The sequence below is a fragment of the Merops nubicus genome, unplaced genomic scaffold (genome assembly GCF_000691845.1).
Source record: "Merops nubicus isolate BGI_N331 unplaced genomic scaffold, ASM69184v1 scaffold15005, whole genome shotgun sequence".
Classification (NCBI taxonomy): domain Eukaryota; kingdom Metazoa; phylum Chordata; class Aves; order Coraciiformes; family Meropidae; genus Merops; species Merops nubicus.
Genome location: NW_008611606.1, coordinates 4500 through 5000, shown reverse-complemented (window position 1 = coordinate 5000; position 501 = coordinate 4500).

The following is a 501-nucleotide window of genomic DNA, read 5'->3' as shown; positions in this document are numbered from 1 at the left end:
ATTCATGCCATTTAGGTACACATTTGAAATGTAAGATGCTTCACACCTAGCAAATGAGTCCTAAAAAACACCTTCAACCCTTGCAGATTCATTCAGTATTCCCCCGTGGATATTGCCCAAATTATTCTCCGTGTTATGGGACATCATGACATTGTTTATGGACTTTTGTCTCACACATTCTGATGATAAAAAAGATGCAGGACTTCATCCACAGAGAATATAAAAGTAGCTTTTTGCAGAATCAAAAGGAGATGTCGATTCTCCATTAGAAAGAAACAATTAAAACCAGGTAATGGTTATGAACAGCTCTGACCTGCTGAGAGCCTGAAGGCTTTGCTTCACTCAGGACTCTACTTCTTCTGACTGCAGGTCAGCCCTACGCAAACAAAGCCTTAACAGAAATGTTACGAAGGAAATAATAGCCATTTCCAATGATAATACACAATTTTAGCACCTACGCTTGGCTGATTTAGGTGGTCGGCTAACATGTCAAACAGCCTG